This window comes from Hibiscus syriacus, unplaced genomic scaffold (assembly GCF_006381635.1).
Source record: "Hibiscus syriacus cultivar Baekdansim isolate YM2019G1 unplaced genomic scaffold, ASM638163v2 tig00110788_pilon, whole genome shotgun sequence".
Lineage (NCBI taxonomy): Eukaryota > Viridiplantae > Streptophyta > Magnoliopsida > Malvales > Malvaceae > Hibiscus > Hibiscus syriacus.
Genome location: NW_024062863.1, coordinates 177,863 through 186,168, shown reverse-complemented (window position 1 = coordinate 186,168; position 8,306 = coordinate 177,863). Strand labels below are relative to the sequence as shown.

At 36.3% G+C, this 8,306-nt stretch overlaps 1 pseudogene; it reads right to left on the bottom strand.

Moving 5' to 3' along the window:
- Window positions 1-164: 164 nt before the first annotated feature.
- On the bottom strand, window positions 165-4,144 carry LOC120140654 (annotated as a pseudogene).
- Window positions 4,145-8,306: the final 4,162 nt, after the last annotated feature.

The window sequence follows — 8,306 nt, the reverse complement described above, 5'->3', positions numbered from 1 at the left end:
ATATTTACAAGCACAAGAAACACCAATATCATAGCCCCCCAACCCATCACCAATATCATAAGTATAGATATTCTCATGTTCCTGGCCTCTTATCCCGAACTAAAACATGAAGAATTCTTGCTTCTTTCAAAACCAGATGATGATGTTTAGGTCTATGGAAGCTCTAAAACCAAGCTAAGTGATTTGGGTTCATCTACTTTACTCCACAACCTAAAAGTAACACACAAAAGCTGCTACGTACCAGCAATAAACAAACAGGAAGTGAAGGATGAACGGGTTCTTATTTTAGTTTTCGGATGAGTCTGAGCTTATTATCGTCCCTTCACCTTCAATGGAAGCCAGGGGAAATTTGCTTCTTCTACTCATCTTTTTCACATCCTGGCTTGTACAAATAAATATTCTTCTTACCATGTTGCAAAATTCCCTGCATGAATATAAGATCAAAGTAGATAAACGTCTGAATTCTAGAACAAATAATCATATATATGTGGAAGACTCGAGGAATTATTAGGCTACTTACGGCCATGGATCATCGCCTACAAGCATCATATCCCCTTCATTATCAGTGTAGACAATCTCCCACTTATTCCTAGGGTGAAGCTCTCCCTTAATATCAAACATCTCCTCTAGTTCATTAATAAACTGATCGTAACCCTCGAACATGGCCAAGTCCACAGCACGACCTACAGCTATTCCCTGCATCTGAACCTGTTCACATACACAGATGCCAAAGAAAGATTACCGGAAATTCTTCGAAGTAAATAATTATCCAATTGGAGGAATTAATACTTGCAAGAATATTTCATTTTCAATACCTTTGTACGACTTCTTGTAAAGCTAGAGCAACTTTGCCTGCTCTGGATTTCTTTTGCTGATAGCTGTAACCGTTCCTGCTTCTCTTTAGAATCTTTTGAAAGGTTGGACTTCTGATCTGAATCAGTAGAGGATAGGGTGCTCGGGTCAAGTTGGTCGGTTAAACCCGTAGTCATAGTAGAAAGTTTTGGAGATGTCATCTCCAATGGTGTTGAGCTTGCAGAATGGTTTATTAGCTCAATACCAAATAATCGGCAACTATAAGCTGTCTCTGATCTGCTTAACTTTTCAATTGGACCAAAGGTTGAATCCTGGTTGAGCTGTGGATTTGAAAAACCTGGAGGAATTGGCCAATCAGATAAACTCGTTTTATCTTCTCTTGCATCAGGAAACAGATGATGGAAAACGCTCATGCCAGGAGAAGGTAGCCAACTTCCTTCATTCGGGGTCTTGGTAACAAAGCTGCAACTACTGCTCATCTCTGTCTGCATTTGGTGCCACATGACAGGATGAGCTGATGCTTTTGAAGATATATCTATATTATTCCAATAAGGTGGATGAGTTGGTTATAAAAAATAAAAGCAAAACAGAAGAGGTATCAACAAGCAAAGCATGTCTTCACCTATGGCAGGAATTTCAGCAGGTGGTCGAGGCCTTTTGTTCTTAGCTGCAACTGGTTGAGCCAGAGATGTTGGAACGTGAGCAGGAAAGGGTTCTATCTCCCACGGTGAAACTCTGTCAGGTCTTGGAATAGAGGCAGGTTCATCCCATTGTACCTGTTGACAAATTGGTAATTATAGCCCTCAGCATTTCCCCCGTCTGTTATGATTATGGCCATAGCGGCCCAATAACAACTGCTCCTAAACTGTCAAAATAATTTAACTTAGAGTTGAAGAAAGCATGTGAGAAGAAGTTACCTTCAATGATCTCCATTTTGAATCTTTCCAGTAAGGAGAAAAATCTTCAACCCCAATGATTGTGCCGGCAAACCTTATCAATCAAGATATGTTGAGTATGAATTTACAGAAGCGATCAAATAATCATCGATTCAAATCAATCGTGTGGTAAGCTCCACTACCTTCTCTCAGGAGAATCCTCCTCTTCAAACCGCATCTTAAATCTCACGCCAACAGTAAACTTATTTTTGACAGCCTCCAAATATTTGTTCAACCCAATGATGAACCTACTTGTCCTGATATTTTACACAAGAGAAGATATAAGAAAATGTATCATTTTTACCTCAAATTTTGACAAATCTGCAAATATCATACCTAAGCTTATAGTAGACAACAAAGAGGGTTTGTGTTGAAACTGCATGAGATGCAGTTGCAAGCACTCCAACATGCATGATCTGACTTGAAATCAATGACGATGGCATGATGCTATTTTGCCGAACAGCATGCCTCACTCCAACACGTAGTTCGCCATTTTCCCCTCTAGTTAACCAAGTGTTAAAAAAAGTAGCCCATAACATGTAGAAAAACCACCAAAGGCCGGAACATGTTCAAGGTGAACAAACACAAACAAGTAGAAAAAAATCCATAAATGATCTACCTCAAAAAGACAAAAGAGTCACCAGCGACTAATCTCTTTGAAGTAACAACGTACTCCATCCTGTTGTCAGCAAATGCCTCCTTGGTTGGCCTGTTCATTTAATCAGATACACATAAATAATGTGCCACTTGATGAATGGTGGAGGTGTCTTTTACACAGAATGGACAGTAAAAATATAAAGGTGTTTTATATTAAATAACTGAACAAACAAGAGTATAAAAATCAGGTGTGTATATTATTATTACCTCTGAAAATATGCTTAAAACGCCATTCATAGCCATGAAGATCCTTAGCAACCAATTCCTGGGTTGGGGTTGCCTCGTTCATGTCCTTAAAGATATCCATGTATAGAAATCAGCAAAAAGGATATTTACAACAACAAAAGATGTAAAAGGCCAAAAAAACAGTGTTGTCGTCTTAAAAGGAGTACAAGTTTAGGAAGGCATTCAGTGGCATGTTTGCGAAGAACAGAAAACCCTCCATGGGTGCTCGTATCTGAGGCAGTTAAAACCTTGCTGAATGAATGGATAGTAGGTCCTTGAGACTCAGGAGGGCATGGATCAGGGGTTGTTGGCTCGGATTGCTATAGATGAGAAAAGAAGGAAATCATTAATTTCAAGGGCAATTCAAATCTTAAAAAAATACAAATCAGCAAGGAAGAAAATTGGTTCTTACATTTGGATCCGGCAACAAAGTTACTTGTGCATAAACTTCATCAGTTTCTTTTTCAGCCTACATACATAAAAGATCCATGAGCGTTATGCAGAAATCAATCATGTTGACAGGATAATATTACTGTCCACCTAAACTACATCTCTTACATTCTATTGGAAACCCCATTTTTTGAGCTGAAAAACCAATTACTAAAAAAATTATTTAAAGCTTAAGGTCTACGTCCTCTTCAAGATCAAAATAATAATAGGGTCCCAAATCCCAATAATTACTCAGTTCATTTTTTTCATCTCCATTTTCTCGGGAAACAAACAACACAACTAGAAACCATAGTTGTTAATATTACCAGCAACTGAATGTGAACGACACGGCAAAGAATCTTTGACGGAAGATTAAACATCGGAATCCTCTGATTGAATTCCTGATTCGTGGACGCTTCCAACTAAAACAATCCCCCACCAAAAATAGCAGAATTTCAAATCCAAGAAGAAATTAATCATTTCCATAAAAAAATTAAGTAAAAATAAAATACGAAAGTGAAAAGAGATTTACCTGTTCCATATGTCCTTGAAGAAAATAATATACTCTCTCGTTAGCTCGAGGAACCTCAACCAGTGGTCCGGCACATAACTTCCATAATTCCGTGTACAGATCATCGCCTCCATTTCCTATCACTCAAAATAAGATAAAAAAAGTTCCAAAAATTTTCCAGGAAAAGACAAACAAAAATAAAAAAGCTGACCATTTGTGTTTTCTTTTTACCTTCAGAGGAGACATTATTTGTCTGCGAAAACGACTCTCCCAGATTCGCCATCATTTAACTCTCTCTAACTCTCCTAGTCAACAACAAGCAGCAGCGAATTTCAAAAACCTCCAAAGTCCAAACCGATCTGATCCTTCACTTAATAAGTCGTACCGTATACACTTAAACAATCAAGTTAACACGATTCAATTGCTTGACTCTTCAAAACTACACTTCTAATTCACCACTCGTCTCCGCTTCTTCGCAACACCGTAACAATCACCAGATCCAAACACCGTAATCAAAAACCGCTTTCACCGTTACAATACCGCCTTGCTTCACCTCCAAAAACCGCTTTCAGCTAAGAAACGCCGTTGCAAAAGAATCCCTGAAAATCGCTTTGCGCGTGTCTTATATTACGCGAATGTTGTCTGCCTTTAACTATGATTCTTTCTCCTATTTCTTTCCTCTTTTATGTCTTTATTTGGTTTTCTCTTATTAAGCACTGTCTTACGGCTAAATTAACTAACTTAACTAACTCTGGTTCAGGATTTAACCGGGGAATGGAGGAATGTGTTTAATATGACGGACCATTTTGGCGGCAAACGGTGGTGGGCTAATGCTGTTTCTTAACGGCGTTTTACGTACGGATGATTGGGGAATTGTATTTTAGGGCCAACAAAATTCAACTCGAATTAAATTGAGTTAACTCTAATTTATAAATTTAAATAATTTGAAATTTTTAATAATTAGTAGATTTTTTTAAATTTTAGTCGAATCTTTTAATTTTGTATCTTATATGTATATCATATATGAAAAATATATATGTATTATATGTAATTATAAAAAATGGTTTAAATTAGAATCAAATATTACCATAATATTATAAATATGTATAATTAAATTTAAACAAAAACTTAAATAATTCAATTCGAATAAAAAATTTTTTAAATAAAATTTAAGTAATAAAATAAAACTTATTAAATTAAATAATAATTCGACTATACTCAATTAAACATTCATCCCTATTAAATGCTTTCTATTGGGAAGTGCGTGGTTCGAAGTTAACGGAGAGGTCTTAGGTGGGATTTCGACGTTAGTTGTTGCGCCGTCTCTTTCGTTGTCTGCTTCGAAACAGGCAACAGGATTGGCTCGACTTAACCCAGCAGAAATTTGTTTTTTGGTAAAGTAAAATAGAGGTCCCTAAACTATAATCAAATAATTGTTTTGGTCAATAAACTTTCAAAAGTTGTAAAATAATTATTAAATTTAACAAATTATTACAAAATAGTCATTATAAAATTAAAAAAATAGTCATTAAATTTAACAAAATATTATAAAATATCATTAAAATTAATTAAAATATTATAGAATAGTCATTAAATCTTACTAAATTATTATAAAATAATCACTAAAAATTTTAAACTATTACAAAATGATCATTAAATTTATCAAATTATTATTACTATTATTATTATTACATTATAATAATATTTTTATAATAATTTAATAAATTAATGATTATTATATAACTTTTAAAAGTATAATAACCACAATGATAATTTAGTCATAGTTTAGGAACATTTAGTATATTTTACTTTCTTTGTAAGTTGCCCTGGAATGATAGTGATAATTACGGGCTTCTACCACATATGATTGTGAGGTCCACGTCACACGTGGGAAGTGCTCGATTTTGACAATTTTAAATTGAGAAAATAACCAAAAATTCCATATAATATACGATTTTAACCAATTTTTTTCGGATTTGCCAAAATGACCAACAAAATCGCAATGCGATCGCTAATTCGCAACGCGATCTCCATTATCGCAAATCAGTTTCCAGATTCGCAACGCGATTATGACTATCGCAATGCGATTTTCCAATTTCGCGTTGCATTTTCCAATTCGCAATGCGAATAAGTAAATCGTAATGCGAATTTGGAAAATCGTAATGCGATACTGACTATCGCAATGCAATTTTCCTAATTCGCATTGCGATTTACGTATTCGCGTTGCGATTTTCATAATTCGTAATGCGAATGCGATTTACATAACGCCATTCGTATTAACGCGTATTTTTTTTTCAAATTCCAAACACGAATTTTTTCTTAATATATCGGAAACTGAACCGTCCACAGTAATCAACTCATAACCTCAAACCTAAAATCACAACACTCAGTCTCATCTCCATCTCTCACTCTCTACGGCGAAATCCGTCCCTATCCGAAGATTTCCGTCCCCATCGCCGGCGAAATCCCTCACAACCATTCACGGTCAGAAATCCCTCACAATCATTCAGAAATAGAAATCAACCTCCGAGGGTTAGTTTTTTTAATTATTTTTATTTTGAAATTTTTGCATTATTTTAGGTTTTTCATATTGATTGATAAGTTTACTGGTAATTTCAATAATAGATTAACCATTTCACTTAGATTTCTTATTAAATTCATTCGCCAATACTGCTAAACTGTTTAGCCTGTGAAGTTAGTATTTGTCTTTGTTTTATCTTTTGGTTGAAGTAATGCAGAAGAAGAATAGTTTCGAGAATGAAAATCGCAACGTGGAAATAACTATCGCAACGAAATAATCGCAACGCGAAACCAAATCGCATTGCGATTTTCATTTCGCGTTTGCGATTTTCATTATCTCGTTGCGATTTTCATTTCAACCAAAAGACAAAACATGTTACAAATTTTAGTTTCAAGAATAACTACTATTATGTTTATTGTTTTTGGTATATCTTCACAGTGTAGTTTTTGGTATATCTAACTGGTATGTTTATTGTTTTTGTAGAAATTTTTTCGGCTTCATTGACATTAAGGAATAAAGTTGGCCTGCCACTACAATTGCTTCGAAGCTTTCACCTGCACAAAGAAATTGTTTGAGGAAACCTGTTTCGGGTCATGGCTGAGAGTACAACATCCGGGTGGAGATGCTAATTTGACCATTTGTGGCTTCAGACCATGACTAGCGATCTACCCGACAATATACAACGTGGTGAGAAGATATGGTTTCATTTTCCACCGGCGTATACTTGTTTTGGGCGGAAGGAGTTATGCTTAATCACTGGTCTACGATTCGGACACGATGATGTAGGCCGGTACACTCGTCATATCACCCGCCCATCATGGTTATCCAGGGTTTTTCCTGATGAGTCAATAGAGAGCCGAACTTACACTCGACGACATGAAGAAATTGTTTAATAAGAAAGATGGTTTTACTCGGATGAATGACGTCGATGTTGTCCGAGTATGCCTTCTACTACTTTTGTATGTCGCTTTTTAGGCAGAGGCCAGACAACCTATTCCTCAGGAGCTAATATTATTGGTAGAGGACCTAAATGCATGGAATCTGTTTCCGTGGGTTCGTATATATGGAAAGCTACCTGGACTAAGTTGCGTCTGCCTTTGATGACCGCAAACGTTTGCGGGGCGATGGTCGAAATACACTTTGTCAGCTTTGTTTGGGCCTTTAAGGTAAGAATTTCTATATAAGTTTTCAAAATTATAATTATTATTTAACAATTACTAATGTTTGTTATTATATTGTTTGTAGATTTGAATATTCGAGGCTTTCCCCACATGCAGACATATGCATTAAAAACCTCAAATGATATTCCTAGGGCTATTTCCTGGAAAGGAAACGTCTGTTGGATTGGGAAGACTTACCATATGCGACAATAAATAATGTAAGTTAACACAAATACTATCATATATAAGCAAGTTATTAATAGTAGACGTTTAACTTTGTTTGAGTTTTTATATTTTTAGGAGGCCAACATTCCATTAATGACTGACACCCACGGAGGAGCTTGCCACTGATTGGTGGCAAGCTAGTCAGCGTTTTCTTGATGTCACGAATGATGAGCAGCCTCCACTTCCTCCACTTCGAGAGCCATCACCTCACCCAGAGCCATCACTGATCGACCCGACTATACACCTCTACAACGAGAGCCATCACCTATCCCGTCACATCATCGAGCCTCTTCTCCACCATCACCTCATGATAGGCGACCGGCAAAGATGCCACAACTTCTATCTCCCTGTTCTCCACCTCACCTCCACGGATGAGTCAAGGAGTTACGTGATGAGGTCAATGCCTTGCGTGAGGAGATCGGTACTCTACGCGATAACGATGGTGCATGGCGTGTGGAGGGTCTACTTTACGTGGTGAGGTTGTCGCTCTACGTGAGATGGTAGTATCGTTGCAGAATGAGGTTCATACTCTACGCACGAGGTAAGTTTAAGATTTTCCATATTTAACTTGATGATAAATTTACTCGTAATTTCACTTAAATTAACCATTTCACTTAGATTGCTTAGTAAATTTATTCGGTGCTGCCAATACTGCTAACTGTTTATTAACACTGTGAAGTTAGTATTTGTCTTTTGTTTTGTCTTTTGGTTGAAGTAAATTTATTCGGTTGCTGCCAATTCTGCTAAACTGTGTATTCTTTAACACTGTGAAGTTAGTATTTGTCTTTGTTTTGTCTTTTGGTTGAAAGTTTGAAATATATTTGTCTTTG